Source organism: Pleuronectes platessa, chromosome 11 (genome assembly GCF_947347685.1).
Source record: "Pleuronectes platessa chromosome 11, fPlePla1.1, whole genome shotgun sequence".
NCBI classification, from domain to species: domain Eukaryota; kingdom Metazoa; phylum Chordata; class Actinopteri; order Pleuronectiformes; family Pleuronectidae; genus Pleuronectes; species Pleuronectes platessa.
The window spans coordinates 9,610,767-9,627,681 of record NC_070636.1 but is presented as its reverse complement, the minus strand read 5'-3'; the positions used below and the strand labels follow the sequence as shown (position 1 = coordinate 9,627,681).

The 16,915-nt window shown below is 44.1% G+C and overlaps 1 protein-coding gene across 1 annotated transcript in view; it reads left to right on the top strand.

Moving 5' to 3' along the window:
- The first annotated feature begins 1,232 nt into the window (after positions 1-1,232).
- Positions 1,233-16,915, top strand: part of luzp1 (leucine zipper protein 1) — a 45,758-nt gene continuing 30,075 nt past the window's right edge. The window contains exon 1 of the mRNA XM_053433753.1: positions 1,233-1,502. The gene's annotated coding sequence lies outside the window, so the exon portion shown is untranslated. The remainder of the gene's footprint in view (positions 1,503-16,915) is intronic.

Below are 16,915 nucleotides of genomic sequence, written 5' to 3'. Positions count from 1 at the left end.
CTGATCCATGTGTCCGTCGTGAGGGTCGAACCATCTGAGCTGCTCTGGGTTTGGACTCAGGGGTTTTTCAAACTGTTAAACAACCCAACAACTTTCTCCACTATCACAGAGAAGTACACAACGTTGTACTAGTGGTGGTTGTGGTGTTAGTGCTGCCACAACAACCAGCCTAAAATCAATCGTTCAACAGATCATTCTCAACAGGTCATTACACTTTACCGAAAACCAATGGAGAAAAACACAAGAGATAATAAACAAATACAACAATGATTACAAAATAAGACCAGGAGCAATTAGATTACAAATAAAAAAAGAAATGTAAAGAGATGTTTTTTTTTTCAACCTTAAAGCTGATCAAAGTATTTCAAGCCATAAACCGGCTTCCGATAAACTTGTTTTCAACTCATTGGCATGAGAACAGAAACTTCTTGCATTAGAGATTAATGGCTTTGGTATAGGCCTAATGTTTAGATAAACACACTTACCAAACCTGAGGGGCTTTTGTTACAATAATCAGGGTCCAGGGTCTCAGTCGCATGTATCATCTGCATCACAGCAGTTGTGGAGCTCTATTCATGACATCTGCACATTTATGGTCATATGCAGAAAGATCACCCTTCTTTATGGAAGCCAAAAAACTTTTAAATAATAAAATACAGATTCCTAATATGTATATAAACTGTCAAGTTCATTCCCTTTATCCATTGAGATCATGTGACTTTATGATTTCTACTTTTTGTCATCAACTCTCATTCTTGACATTGGAATAATTGTGGTGCACAACCTAAAACTTTACAGTAAGTTTGTAGTTGTTAGCAACTCATAGATTGTTATGGTTTTTTTAATATGACTATATATTATATTTCCTTTATTCCATTAGGCCTATATTATTATTATTGCTGTTTACATTTATGATTGTATATGTGCGTGTGAGAGAGAGAGAGAGAGAGAGAGAGAGAGAGAGAGAGAGAAAGGGGTACATTAACTGTGAGTGGATCAGAATCTCTCGGACTCCCCTCGCAGCCTCAGCCTGGTTTTCTTTCCTCCTCGCCGGCCACACTTCGCCCGGGTGATGTGGGGGAGAGAGGCGGGACCTCGAAGCCGGGAAGGGCGTTCTCTTTGCGGTCAGACCGGGCAGAGTCATCCCGAGGGGTGGGTCCTCCGGCAGCACAGAAGGAAAACCCACCTTTTTTCATTGTTACGGACGCGGTGGTGGAATGTGATGGTTTGATCTCCAGCAGCGGGCCAGCGACCGAGGAACTATCCGCGCGGGGAAAAGCACCGACGAACGCCGCACTCGGGAGCCCGTGTGACCGCGAAGGCAGAGCCCGCCTCTGTCGCCTCCAAGTGTCCGGGGCGAGTCTGAGAATGTGCGGATGAACTTGTCCGCGCCGAGTCGGCAGCAGCGAGTCGCACCGTCCGCATGAGCTCGCACCGTGGGAAGTTGTGTGGATTTTACCGGAGCGGGTGTTTTACTGTGACCGGGCGCTGGAGCCGCGAAGGTAAAGTTATTGTCTTGTACTTTGGGTGTTTTACTGGTGTTAGTGGGAACACGGGGGTCGTGTTTCAGGCTCCATGCAGCGGCTTCCTGAGTCGGGACTGCAGAAGTCTGAACTGCGGCAAGTTTTTCAACCCTCCTCCTCCTCCTCCTCCTTCTCCTGCTGCTCTTCCTCCTCTTCCTCCTCCTCTGCCCAGGCTGTAGCCCAAGTGAAGCATCCAGGACTGCGGCGAATCCCCCAGGTGCTTTTCAAAATGCGTCTTATTGGAGACACTTGCGTCACGGTTCTACGCATTTGCCGGTGTTCCATGGTTGCGTTCACCTTGTGTCTACGCACATTGTAACGTCACGCTCCCCCCCCCCCCCCCTCATAGGCTACAGAATGGGATTGTCCAAAATGTAGATCGTTACCAAACTATTCATATCGTTGATATCGATAACGATCTCCATAAATATCACATCATTGTTTCTCTTAAAGTTGAAAGACAAGTGATTGAATTCTATCTGGATAGATATTGATATGGTTTAATCTCTTTGATCCCTACAAGTTGGTGATTCATTTTTTTTATTATTCAAAGGCTCAGATGATAACGTCAATCTCTGGGGAGGGGAATTCAATTTGAAGTGTATGAAAAACTCTTTTCGAGCTTTGAACATATGATACATTTCTTGTTAAACTTCCACCCTGTACCTTTTATTGAATCAACAACATGTATCACTACATATATCAAACCTTTCTTTATTGTTATTCATTGTCAAATTATACTACAATAAGTTTTGATATTGGTTCATAGTCCAGCCCTACTACGGAATAGAAAGCTATAGATCACACACATCCTTGAGAACAGACAATAAAGTACATACTTCCTGTACCTGTCGTAGTCTTTGAAGTTTTGTTCAGGACGTTATCTTCCTATGAGCTGGTTGGACCTTGCCTCTACTTTGCCCCCCCCCCCCCCCCCCCCCCCCCCCCCCCCCCCCCCCACACGTATTAAGTCATCAGGAGTTTTAGGGTATTTTCTTGTGAGGTTTCAGTTTCTGTTGTTGACACCCACTATCAGCCAGATAAGCTACTGCGTTTTCTAGACTTTGGACCAGACAACAAGGCCGGTGTTTTCCCCTAAGGACAAAAAGCAGGAAAACAGGGCATACCCATTCACATGATTATATTTTAATATATCTCTCCCGCACTTTATAGTATGTTTAAAGAAAGGAAAAGCTGTATGGTATGGGGAAAACGTGTATAGTGCAGTTCACGTAGGGTGGCCAACACATTAAGGGAGGAGACGTGGAAAAATTCCCAATTTAAGCACCGTGAAATCGTAATTGAGCACTTACGTCACTGTATGTTATTCACTCGTGCATCAACCTGTGGAGAATCTACAGAAATAACTGTATGAATTTCACAGTACAGTGAGTTTACAGTAGGAAGGCACATTGAACACAACCTGTACTTAGGTCTTTCATCTGTTGAATGAGTTCAAGGCATTTTGACAGCGGCCAGCGCCATTGTGGACCCGTGATGACAAAATGAGTTGTGCACATGTTCCTGTGTGCACTGGACAAGGTTTTTGGGATGGTAGACCACTATAGTGCAATCGCAAAAGAGCTGAATCAGCCTTGGATGTAGGGCTGAACGTTAGTGTGAAACATCTGCACTGAGAATAAGTTGCTGATGGGCCGAATATGAAAAGAAAGGACTTCAGTCATTCAATATTTTTAGGTGTCTATCAAGGGAAATGGCAAACACTCAGTTTCTAGCTTTTCCAAATGTCGAGATTCTGAGCTTTCTTCTGGGATATCAACCTTTTGGGGTTTTTGGACTGTTCCTCAGACAAAACAAGCAATTTGAAGATGAACTTTACAACCCTAGAAAGTTATGAAATTGAAACCATAAACAACTAGAATGTCACTCAGTTAGAGCGCATTCCTCCGCCGAGGCCGGACACTCACACTCACAGATATCAGTCCCCTAAATATGCCAGATTCTTTCAATCAGGATCGATGAATGGGAAATAGGTGAACGTGTCAAAACATGCCCATTTACGCAACGTTAAAGAAAGTGAACAACAATTCTTAGATCCGCCTCTTTATGTGGATCTGCACCATGATGTAATTTTTCTTTCTTCCCACATTCCATCGTGGTATTCCGTTCCCTAGTTTTTACGCAATCCTGCTGAAAATAAACAATAAAGAAACAATGAACAGAGGACAAAACATAACCTTTTTGAGATCTGAGCTACTAACCATAATATCAGTTCATCACAGCCCTAACTGGATGACTTATTAAATCTATAAACACGCTGGTCCTGTTTGAGTAGGTGTCTGTTTTCCTTTTCGTGTGATGGCGTGTGTTGCGCGGCATAGGCTACACACATACATGTATTAAAACAAGGCGGTAGAGCCCAAGGTCTGAACAGTGTGCGCACTGTGCTGCCTCATCAGAACAGTAACAGAGGAGAGTGTGTGCACATGTGTCAACGGCAGAAAAGGTAGCTGTCGTGGTGGAATACTTATCTGCCAGGTGGGGCTCGTAAAGAGCAGCATGGGGAGGGAAGGAGATGGAGGGGGACCTGCCTTGACCTGTTTCAGACATGAAGGAGACTGCTGATGACTTTCCAGTAAGGCTCCCCCTCCGAGCCAGCTGTAGATTATACCAGCTGAGCCGACCAGCATGTGCTGCTGTGAATCCACTTTGCTCCTGGAACTCGCATGGCAGCTTGTCCTGGAGGTAGACGTGTGAAAATGGTTTCCTTTGGTATTTTTTGGGGTAGGGGGGGCATTACTTATTACACCGCATGTGGAGGGAATGTTGGGTGAGCTGCAAAGGGGAAACTCAAACGAGACTCGCAGCAAAGCGAAGAGTGAGATGTCTACATTTTCCCTGATTGCTGCTTGAACAGTGGATTTACAGTCTTGATTGTGTTCAGAGTTTGGTTTGGTTGCTTTCTTTTATGACACACGGACTCAAGCAGATTCTCCCTTTGACCTTCGTCCCTGTAACTGAACATGATTGCTGAGTATGCTGACAAAGTGGGAGTGCCACCAATACCTGCTTTATGATCTTTAAACATCGCTGATGGCGACAATCGAAAGTTACACAGAGACAGAGTTTTCCCCGTGTCCTCTTGAAGAGTTGTCGCCTGCCATGCAATGTAATAATCACACGCTATTCTTCCTCCTTTATGACCTGGGCTATTCCTCGCATGGTTGGTTTTCTACTCCGCCCTGACCGCCTTATGAAACAGCCTGTACTGCTTTGGGTGAAACCCAAAACTAATCATTATGGGTGTCCAATAAGGGCAATTATCAGATTTAGCACTGGACCTAGGGATTACAGAGTGGCTAAATGATGGCCCTGGGGATTAAATTAAAATATTGAGGTTTTCTTTTTGGAAGAATGTCAAACCGGGCCGGTCGGTGGTGGTACAGCCGCTTCACACATCATGGTTTAATGCACACAGTCCCCCCTGTTTGTGCAGCTCTATCACATCCGTGTGGAATTACAACACGTTACTATTGACGTCATCTGTCGCAAGTGCACACAAAAGATAATGGATCGTTTTATTGCTCAGCCGGACCTGAATGTATATTTAGAATCCAGCGCTCAACCTGTATTATTCTGAAAAGCCACGAGAAAAAAAAACACAGTGAAATGATAGTTAGACAATATTAAGACATTAGCTCACCATCGAAGTTTCCCAGAGACTAAGGTGAGTTATGCAAAATGCTTGTTTAAAAGGAGCAAACGTCCGAAAACCCACATACATTCAATTAACTATCTTGTATGACTGAGGAAAACCATTAAATCTCCACATTCGAAAAGCTCCAACCAGCAAACGGATTGGTTACAGAGCAATTTCCTATCAATCATCTGATCAACCAATTGTTTCAGCTTAAGTAACCATAGCTTAATAAAACAATTTTAAAATGTCAATGTAGCAACTTCATTCCCACAGGAATAAATGAGAAAAGAAAAGTCAGCAGCCACATGAACACATGTGTGTCTTATACAGTCTGACCTATACATCCTAATAACCTGTAATGGATAGCTCCGATAGAATTAGACCGGATGGTGTTGCTTTCGGTTATTCTTAGTGGTAGACTCTCGGTTTCAGCCTCGGTAACCCTCTTGCCCGGGACCAGATTTGGCGGAGGATGCACACACAGGACGCGAGAGTGATGTTGCAGGTGTTACAAAACCGAGGCCTCCTTGAAATAGCAGCGTTGAATCATGGTCTCCGAGAGGCTCGTATTAAAGCCCACACACATTCTGTGAGCGTGTGTGTCCTTTTGCATGTGTGTGTTTTGTGTGTAAGTGTGCGTTTCGATATAATGCAATAATGGGCTCAGTATCTGGGACAAATGCTGTTGACAATACGCAGGCCAGCTGGAGTGGCCGTCTGCGTGTTAGCAGTCGCACAGGGAGACGGGTTAATGCCATAATGTTGATTGTGCGGGACTCCGCTTGTACAAGGTTTAGTGTGTGTGTGTGTGTGTGTGTGTTTGCAATTTTTTCCAAATACCAAAACTACTATTTCCAGCTTCTCGTTTTGAGAAAACGTCGGCTTGGCTTTGTTTTGATTGTAAATGGAACATTTTGGGGTTTGGGTCTTTTGACCGTACTCTTAAAGACGGAGTGATTTGATTAGTCGAGAATATCATCAATCATTTCGATGCATTTTAGTCGCAGCCCCAGCAATGTCCACTGCTTGTGTGCTGTGTAATCATGTGTACCTTCACATATTTTGACTTGCAGAAGTGATTAGTCAATCAGCAGAAAATTGATTAACAACATTTAATCTATACTCTGTTAAACATTTAGTAACTTGTCTTTATCAGGCAAAGCAAGCTTGGTAGATTTGAAGAGCTGCTGCGTGTTGTGATCCAGCAGCACATTAATTTACACATGAGAATCAGGGCTTTAGGCTTTATTTAAGGAAAGTGAGTGAGACAATAATCCTCCTTATTCCCAGCCGGCCCTCCACTGTTCTCTCCTCAGCCCTCTCTTCCTGTCTGCCCCCCCCTACCAGCTCTCTTTATCAGCGTTGGGCCAGTGACGGGGCAGAGCGCTGTGATTTCAGCTGGAGTTCAAACTACTTGAACTTTGTGTGTACTCGCAGGTTTCGTGATGTGTGTGTGTGTGTTCACGCATATCTCGGCGCCGTTGCCCCCAAGCCGTGTAGATGTGTCATCAGATACTGGAGGTTGAGTGTATCAGTCACTCAGCGAGTAGTAGCCAGGAGCACATCGCAGGTCCAAGTGTTCACATGCCCCATTAGGGCTCTCATTAACACATACACTGACACGCAGAGTGACAGATATGTGCTCTCGCTCTGTAAGAATTCCATGTCACAGCAAGAAAGGACTGTTCATACAACCTCTCCTGCGTGTGTGTGTGAGTGTGAATGAATCCCCCTCATTAGTCCTGCAAAGCGTGCCAAACGGCCTCCTCATTACCAGCCGCTCTGATGGACCCTCTGTCCTGCGATGGCCTTGTGGCGTGGTCACTCATCGCTCTGTCCCTGCAGCGGCCGCAGGTGACTCTCTGTGAACCAGCGGTTATGTCGAAGGAAAGGCTGCAAGTGCAGGTGACTGTGTTGTGTCCAGTAGCCTGCGGGGAAAGATACCCATGGTATTTAACTTTTAAAATTAGTAAAAATCTTGAGATGCTGACTTCTTCCAATTGTCATCATTTAAATCTTATCAATATGCAAGATATTGGTACAAGTGGAGTACTGTGTTGGATATTGGCCGTGGTGGATTTCTGATGGCCAGGTTCGAAACCAATATTTGACATATATTTATGGTTGTAGTATTGTATAAGGTTATAGCTGTTAAAAACCATTAAAATGTCAATGAGTGAGTGGATATTCCATTCATGGTCTGTTTCTCGCTGACTCTCGTATTATGTCTAAGTGTTTAAACTTCTTATTTTCCACATGTATGATTTGGTTCACGTCCTCTCTGTCCAAAACTCAAATTAGCTAAATCAAATTCATTTTCTTTAATTTCAACAATATCCCCATTTCTTGTACACCTCACAGCCTCTCTTGCTATTAGCTTGTACTTTGTAACTGGTGTTAAAATGATTAGGATCTTAGCTCTAGAATCTAACTTTTATTAACTAAACTGACAGGTCTGCTATTTACTGCTCTGTAATAGATACTATTGAATTACTCGTGATTATCAAGCAAACAGATGGTTATCAAATGGAATTTTCCTTGCAAATCATGCTGTTGTAGAATGATTCACTTGGTATAAACCTGTGGTCAGAAGTAAAAATCCGTGGTTAATAATTTCTACTGTCTGTATCAGAGCTCTGCCACCGAGCGCCTGACAACAATAAGCCATCAAGTTTGAGAATCATTCACAGAAACTTTACTCAGACGTCTGCTCCCTGCTGCAATCTGACACGTCTCCATTTCCTTGTGTTGTCCCGGGTGTGATAAGGCAGCTAACCACCAGCAGAGGAACTTTGTCTTTCATTTGTAATTATGAGTAAATCCTCACAGCTCAATGGTGAGATATAATTGTGCTGTCGCTGTTATGATTGTAAATCCCCCTGAAATCCACAGTCTAGGAACAAAGAGGACGAGCTTCAGAGACTTTAAGACCCCCTCACTCTTTGAACACTGGACCCCATTGTTATTGTGCTATCTGATATGTTTGCATCATGTATTCAGCGGTGGTTAAAAGAACACTGGGACGTGAGCAGCATCTTGATACTGGTCATCGTCTTTGACAAACAGGTGTCTCCAATGATCCCCAGGAATCATCCGCAGGTTGTTGTGCTGACTCGTACCAGACTTCCAAAGCGCCTCCCAGTGCCATAATTCAGGAATCTCTATTTATGAACACCCATCGCTCCCCTGCAGTCCCCACAACCAGGCAGCTACCCTGCTGTTGAACATGTGAAGGTTTTTCACATGTGGCATGTAACCGAAGAGGAAAAGAAAAGTCCTCATCTGGTCTTCATTTAGGCGTCCCAACGGCCCACCACTTCCTTATCACTCGGGAACAGACAGAGACCTAAGAGCTTAAGACGTCAAGTCGGCAGATGTCAGAATGTCCTTTATTATTTTCTGTACTTTTGATAGAGGACTTTCACACATTGAGAACGTAGTAGGAAATTGTCCGAGTTAGATTTGTTCACTGCGACATGAAATTAACTGGAGTATTCAGACAGGGGATGGCATCTGGGACGCGCTTACAGGAGGCAGGGCAGGACGTCTAGATTCTGCTGCAGAAATCACATGTTTTTGTTTACCAGCCCGTTGACACTGGCGTCGGCCCTTATCTCCAAAAGCTCTAGAGTTTCTTTGTCTTTCCAAGTTGACATCGTCCCCGGCACCTCTTTTCCATCAGGGGATATAAGCTAGTCTTCCTGTTTGACACCGGTTTGAGTGTTTTTTACTTGTGTATGCATGAAGGCAGCTTAAGTTTAGTCTTCAGGCTGAATCATCCATTTGATATCTCACGTGTCTTTTAATCTTGCTCTTCCAAACAATAACATTATCCTCAAATTGATGCAATAGATGCAAATACCATTAATAAAAACCTTCATCGCGACAGCCTTTTATGCGTTTTGAGGTTCTAGCCTTGGAATCAGGCCTTCTTCTATCTTTACTTAAAGTTGTCTCTTTCTCTCACACTCCCTGCCCTCCATGCTGAGTGCCGTTTTTTTTTAGCAAAACCCTCCTGCCCAGTTTGTGTTGGTCTCTGTTTGATATGCCCTGATAGCTGCAGTAAGTCCTGTAATGTTAAGCTGCACCGGGCCAGGACAGCCCCCCCACAGGAGGTAGTTTGGACTGCGCTGACTAATAATGTGGGTCACTCTTCCACTGTGTTTGTGTTTTGCATGCTTTCAGATTCAGAGTTTCCACTTTTTGGTTTTCTGCCCCTGTTTTTTCCAACGGCTCTTGTGTGGAATTTCTGTGAGGTTCCAACAAGTTGTTTTACAGAAGTTCCCTTGTGTTTCCTGCACTGTTCTGGCTCCTGAAAAAAATGGCTGCCTCGTCGACCCTGGAAGAGGAGAGGAAAGAAGTGCAAAGGAAACATAACTTCAAACGCATGTAGGAGGCACAGCTAGTCAGTGAGAGGGAGAGGAGAAAAGAACTAAGGCGTTTTAACAAGGGAGAGCTAAAGTTAAGACATTTCTTGTAAATTCCTCACCCACACTATTATTTTCGTAGGTGTTCTTCTCCTCAAAACGCCCGATATTTCCCTCTCTCGGCTCCTTCTGATTGTTATCTTGTCTCACTCACGCTCTCCCTCTCTTTTTGCCATGCTAAAGAGGTGTCCCCCTCCTCTTTTTTTGTTCCCGTCACTACTCCTCCTCCTCCTGCCTCGTCGAGGAGTATTTTTGGAAGTTTCTGAAAAGGGAAATCTGAACCTCTTACCCTTAAAAGGCATGTCTGGGTCATCTGGGTGGAAACTTGTGTTATTAATGACCTTAACATTTTCTATGCGAGTGGGTCATCTGTGATTATGAGTAGATGTGTATGTTCAGTGCTGTGTACAGTGCAGGAATGCTGTGGGCTGGGGGGGGGGGGGGGGGGGGGAGGAGGAAGGAAGGATGGTGGGTTAGCAAGCAGGCCTACGTCCTCTGGAGAGGAGGGGGGGGGGGGTCAGCGGCATATTTGGGCATATTTCAGGAGCCATTGCAGTCTGGTTCAAAATGCACTCCTCCTCCTGGAGATGTGGCTGAGCAGCCAGACAGACAGCGATCAAGGGAGGGGGAGGAAAGGTGAACATCACGCTCTACTTCCTATCAGTCTCATGATGCCAGTGGTGGAAGATGGCACAGACTTCTCATACCAGGCCAAAGCTAAGATGACGCTAAAACAGGTGGTAAAAAGATATAAAAAAATACCACCTCATGCCACCTACAGATGTCGAACTCCTCCACACCAAGCTATAACCTCAGTAATATCCTTAAAAGGCTAAACGTTGAACCAAAGTCTTTCACCCAGCAGCAGAGTTTGTGTGTTTTGGGTACCATGACTGCAATTTGATGAGTGTTTATGTGCTGAGAGCTGTAATATGTCTCTTTCAAGCCCTCGTCTGTGGCATTTATAGTTACAGCTCTCTCCCCGGGAATTCATGATGTTGTAGTCACAGCTCTTTGCAGTCGGATGGCTACTGACTGATGTGTCTGTTGTTGGCAGAAGTGTGGGTGTGGCAGCACCGGTCCAGGGCTCAACAGAGGTAAGGTTCAGTATGAGGTCAGTGTTGAAGGCCCATTCGATGCAGAGTGTACAGTTGCCTATTTAACAGGCCCAGATGTTAAATCATTGTCCCTGAAAGTGTTATATATGCTGTTTTCAGACATGAACTCGCTGGAAATAGTGTTGATCTGATGCCTTCACAACAAAAGGGAAATTTCTATAACATTCAAGCAAGTGGTGGCACCTGGGTAGAGCAAGCAGGAGGCGGGACCTGATGTTACAATTGTGCTGTGGAAATCAGTGTATTTGTTTACAGCTTATCGACACTGGCATTGTTCCCTGTTTGAATCCTGTTGTCTTTCATGATGACAACAAGGCTTTGTTGTCACCGGTGTCTGTGACAACTTCAAGCTCGATCTTCATCTATAATTTATTCCACTTGTCCTTTTCACGGGTGGCGTTGAGACTGGATCCAAACCCAGATGATATAGGGTGAGAGCCCAGGTAAACCACTGGACAGGTTGAGGTAGCGTGTTGCAGGGCCAACATACAGAGAGAAACAACCATTTACATTAACATTCACACATAACAGTAAAAGTATAGTCTCCTATTAATCAAAAAACAGTCTTTGAACTGTGGGAGGAAGCTGGAGTACCTGGAGAAAACCCACACAGACACAAGGAGAACATGCAAACTCCACACAGAAAGGGCCCCAAGCTGAGATTCCAACCAGGAACCTTCTTGCTGTGAAGCGACAGTGCCACTCCAGCTACATATTGAGCATATTTTAACATGTTTAGTGTTATTAGAAGTGTGGTTACTTCAACATTTTGTTCCATTTCGCATCCCTACCGTTCTCCGAATACTTCACAATCCTGTTTGAAATATTCGTATGTTGCCTTGTCCCTTTAACTTTTTCCATACCGGCTCTATTTGTATATCAGATTCCTCAAACAGCAAGACTCTGCTCTGAAGTCGTGAGTGGGTGAGAGAGAGAGAGAGAGCCCAGTGGAAAACGGTGGAGTGTAAAATGCTCTGAGGGAGAGAGGGGGAACGAGAAGCAGCAGGCCACCTGTAAAACATGACTTTTATAATGATCACAAGCTGAGATGTATCTGTTGTGTTCATTGAGAGCAGAAGAACAAGGGCCAGAATACAAAGAGGAGGTAAATCAGTATCTTTTCACACAATCTGACTTTAAGTAATTCGGGCTTTGTAGGCTCAGGGCAGCTCTCGTGAACGTCAATCTCCCGCTTTCATCTTTATTACCGAGCTCCTCCTTTGTTATTTCCTTTTTCTCTTTCGGTTCAACAAGGAGAGGAAAGAAAGCCGAGTTTAAAAAATGAAGGAACAAACTGAGAAGGTGAGAAATATAAAAAAAGAAAGACTCACCGAACATTTTCAACAAGTGGTGTTCAGAAGCCAAACAAGTTGTTGCACAGTGTAGCTGTGGTTGCACTGTATGTGTGTGGGTGTGGATGTTTGCCCATTTGATCATGTGTGACTTCTCGAACGCTCCGGATCTGGATCCTCACGTGCTCCCCCTTGGCAAACGATGTGCCTGGCACAGGGAGTAGAGCTGCTCTTCTACTTCCACCACTACTGTATGAAAAGCTCCGCACAGACTGAAGGACTCACCCACACACGCCTGTCTGTCCCGCTCCGAGCCTGGGATCTACAGGGGCGGCTCTCAAAATAAAATTCCTCCTGCAGATTATTTTTCTTGTGATCAGAAAATATACATGTTCTCAGGGAGAGGAATGTACCCCCCCCCCCCTTTCCTCTACTGTTTCTATCATCCGCTGTATTTTGTCTTTTGTGCTCTGTTTCTCCTCAACTCTCTTGTTTTGTTCCTTTTTTTGAAAAAATTCTAATAGTTTTGGTAATTCAGTAAAGTTTAATCATCTTGTCTCAGCTTTGGCGTGCACGGCCCACAGGCATCCCTCCGATTTGTCCGACCATCCATGTGTTAGCAAGTCTGCTTCTAGGAGCTTCCATCATTGTGGTGCTGATGCATGCGGACCCCCGACTGCTCGGCTATTTTCAGCCTCTTTCCCCTCCTCTCCACTTTTTCCCCCTCTTCTCTCTGCTTTGTTTTTTTATTGTGGAGGAAATCTCTGCACTGCTGCATTTTATAAAGGGCAGCTGAGGGCTGGGTCGGCTGGTTTACCCCTCCATGCCAACGTTGCTTTTCTGGAGCTCCTTCTCGTGCTAACTGTCTCGACCAGGGGAAGTGAAGCAGCACAATGCGAGCCATGGCAAGGCAATAAAACCATTCTGGCTGGAGCACAGATTCTACTTGTAAGAGACATGAAACCCTTTTATGTCCAAAGTTTTATGTAGTAGTAGCAAATGAAGAAGAAAAAAAATCAACCGAGCAGAGCTGCAACTAATCTTCTTTTGCTTTTCTCGCTTTTATTGGACATCTCATGATATTTAAAGACAGACAGGAAACCAGGGAAGTGGATGGGAGTTGGAAAGACATGCAACTAGAGTCCCCGTCTGTTGTTGCCAGAAATTGTTTAGTTTTCCCAGTTGCCCAGTAATGGTTAATTTATTTGATTAGTTAGTTGTCTAAAAATACTGAGAAATGCTTGGACATGTCCACAGTCTGATGGGGTTTCTTTGAATCAGAGCTGCAATTATTCATTCTTTTCATTGTTATTCATTCTGATGTAATTATTTTGATATGATTGCTTTTGTTTCACCAGCAGTTAATATGATGTTAGACCAAGATTAGCAATTCATTTAATTTTTTCATAAAATGATCAATTGCTTCACATTTTCTTACGACTCTGGACTCCAAAGATGTATTTTCTGACGGATCATTACAACTCTACATAAAATTAATTTCCTTGTCTGAAAATGGTCCAAAACCAAAATATATTTAATTGACAGTGTTATTAAAGAGAGAAAATAAGACAAATTTCCACATAAAACCAAAGAATGTTCGGGGTCTTTGCTTGATAAATGACTTGGAACAATTAATTGGTCTTAAAAATTGGTCTGCTTACACACATACTCCCCTGTTTGCTTAGAGTGGTGACTCAGTGTCTAAGACAATGAGCAAGTCATCAGCTTCCCTCCGGTCATCCCTTCTTCCTTCCTTCTTTAATCTTCCTCTATCTGCGCGACTTTATGGTTAAAATTCAAAAGACACCTTTTAGCTACTAAGGAGTTTATAGTAAAGAGTATATTTAAGACATAATATGTGACAATTCTTCTTTAAAGACAACAAACAAAGTCTTTTGTTATTGTTTTGATTGAGAGACTTGCACAATGTGCCTGAAAGTCTTTGCTTTCTGAGTCAGTGGTGATGGGTAGTGATAACTCATCACTGTCCCTTCTACCTGAATGTCTGTCTCAACCACATTGTGTGTGTGTGTGTGTGTGTGTGTGTGTGTGTGTGTGTGTGTGTGTGTGTGTGTGTGTGTGTGTGTGTGTGTGTGTGTGTGTGTGTGTGTGTGTGTGTGTGTGTGTGTGTGTGTGTGTGTGTGTGTGTGTGTGTGTGTGTGTGTGACTGCATGTCGACACATTATAGAACATAAGGGCCTTGCATGAATCCCATTACACTCCTAAGTCCCTGAGTGGCTCATTTGTGCACTGTGGAACATTGTGGAATACCAGGCATATTTTATGATCCAACCCTCAGCCGGCTCCTTCTCCCCCTGTCTGGGTTTATTTGTGAAGTTAAGCCAGTCTGGCCATCCGCACCCCCCCCCTCCTCCCTTCTCCTTCCCTCTGGAGCACAATACTTAAAACATTTCATTTTGGACGTTTAGCTGATGCCTTCACTCAGAGTTACACGCAGTGAGCGTGCTGCCCAGGCGAAAACCTATTGGCTGAGAAAGCAGACATGAACCCGTGGCCGTGGGATGAATTACACAGTATGGGTTGTCACCCTGTGAAAAGTTGAGGTCTCATTGTGGGCGGGGGTGTATGTATATATACTGTATGTGTATGTATACCCTCATCTTGTGTCCTTGACAAACAGCTCTACCACATGTGATGATGTGTTATGACTGTTTTGACTGTCTGGTCAAACAAGGGTACAGCAGAGCTTTGTGCCCGTGGCGGAGATCAACTCTCGCCCACCCACTTGGTCTCTCTCTCCCCGCTTGTCTTTAAAGACTCTCGCCCGCTCTCTCTCTCGCTCCGTCTGCCTCCCTGCTACTTTCTCTCTCTAGGTGTGGACTCGCACTGAGGAATGCAGTTAAATTAGGGTGTTTTATCTCTCCTGCCAGCCAGCTGTTTCTTCACTCCCAGCCATGCCAGGCATTCAAGGCACAATTGACCTTAAAAGGAAACAATAGCGGCCTATCAATTCTGCTCTGCCAGTTAAGGAATGGTTCACTCCCGCATGGGCAGAGTCCGGCTCACGCACGCAGCACAAGGACGTGTGTTTGGGAGCTGAACTTTGAAACGGCTGGGAAATGAGAACACCCACAATAAAGTGTTTTCTTCTTTAATGTCGTTAACTGCAACCTGCAATTTTATAAATACCAATGTACATTGAGTGTGAATCCCCACAAGACATCCCCAGCCATTTCAGGATAAGAAATATAGATTATTTGTTTTAATTGTTTTTTAATTTAACAATTTAACTGTATTTTCTTCATTTTTTTAACACGTGAAAGCTGTTTTGAAGGTTTTCTCCACAAGCAGCTTTGCTTTTGAAATGAATTCTTCATCCACTGAGTGAAAAGAGACTAAGAAATATATCAAAGTTCTATTTTCTCCGGTTTAAACCCCAACCTTTACCGGGGACACCATCACACTTGAGACTTTACAGCTTGTCTGACCTGCTCTTGTGTTAAATAAATAATAACATTTTGCGAAATATAATTAATTTGTCTTTCAATTAGCGCCAAGGACGTAACATCTTTGTGGGTAGATACATAATTATCAGCAACTAACAATCCTACCCAGCTTATATGTGATGTCCCAGACAGGAAGCAAGCTGCACACGTAACAGTCTGTGCTCCTCTGCACTGAGCTGTAAGCAGGGAAGTGGTAGCATTGGTTTTCCTCGTATTCAGTACAAAATTATTAATGTCAACCCCGTTTTTAATGCTTTCCAGGTGCAGTAATGTCTGAATATCAAACTCCCAGGGCATACAAAGTTATATCATCTACTATATATAAAAAAAAAGGCACTTTGGGATTGGATACATTCAAAGTAAATATAAACGTACATATGTATACATAAATAAAAGTAAAAGACAAATAAATGAGAGGCCCAAGGCAATTGCCGCGAGGATAGACACACACTTAATGTTCAGAAAGAAATATATACTTTGAAATAAATGTGAATGATCTCAGTCCAGAGCCGATTTCACGGTTCCAAAAATCCGCTCTGGACTTTTTCTTGTTTAGTGGATTTGACGTTTAAAGACTCTTCACAGTTTGCCCAGTTGAGGTTTCTATATTGCTAAGCAGCCTTATAAGGAGAATGTCACAGGTATCCCGTGACATTGCCAGTTATCGTTTTACTTTTATTGTATAAAGGAATAATAGTCCGCACTCCTCTCTCTGCATAGTCAGCAGGAGCGTGTGAAAGCCTCAGATGTGGAACAGGGACGGCTGCGGGGCTGTAAGTCATTAGATATTAGGACAGGTTCTGCAGGTTCACCGTGATGTTTAAGAGGTGGATGGTTTTCCATGATACATTCTTACTCCACCTTGCCGCTCGGCTGGAATGCAAATCGCAGCAGGAGGAATGCTGTTCACAGCAAATGAAAAATCAGCTACTAGCTCGGCTCCTCTCTGGTGTTCTCGCTCCGCCTTTTTTTTGTCAGCTCCTTCTGTCTGCTACTTTTTGGATCTTTCGTCTTGTTCTCTCCGCTTCTGTCTGTCTGTCTCTCTCTCTCTCTCTCTCTCTCTCTCTCTCTCTCTCTCTCTCTCTCTCTCTCTGTCTACCCCCCCTCCCCTCTCTAGGCATCCTGTTCACTCTGTTTGATTTGGGCATTCCTTTCCTCCCCAAGCAGACAAAACAACCCCAGACCTCTCTGAACTTCAGCCCTTAGTGTGCGCACACACACACACACACACACTCACATACTCGCCCTTCTGCTAATCACTCACAGGAAATGGGCTCCCATGCAAACGAGGCCCGCCTGGCCAGTGGAACCCAGGATGGAGTTTCAGGCCTTGAGAAGTTCTCCAGTGGAGGAAATTGAACACGAACTCTCTTCCCCCTTTCTTTCGTTCTTTCTCGTTTCCTCTCTTGTTTTACCAACCCTGGTTC